Consider the following 326-nt stretch of genomic DNA (forward strand, 5'->3'; position numbering starts at 1 on the left):
TATGCCCATAGCACCTGGGGGAGCTCCTCGGCCCATGCCCCTTTGGCCTCTTGGAGTCTTCGTTTTAACCCGGCCAAGATGACTTTATTTGCAGCCTCTGCTTGTCCATTGGCTTGTGGGTGCTCGACTGATGTGAATTGTTGTTTGATTTTTAGTTTGGCCACCAAGTTTTGAAAACTTGCGTCCGTGAACTGTGTTCCATTGTCTGTTGTGATGGAGTAGGGGACTCCGAACCTTGTGACAATGTTTTTGTATAGGAATTTGCGGCTTTTCTGAGCCGTAATGGTGGCTAAGGGTTCAGCTTCGATCCACTTTGTGAAGTAGTC

Source organism: Arachis duranensis, chromosome 10 (genome assembly GCF_000817695.3).
Source record: "Arachis duranensis cultivar V14167 chromosome 10, aradu.V14167.gnm2.J7QH, whole genome shotgun sequence".
NCBI classification, from domain to species: domain Eukaryota; kingdom Viridiplantae; phylum Streptophyta; class Magnoliopsida; order Fabales; family Fabaceae; genus Arachis; species Arachis duranensis.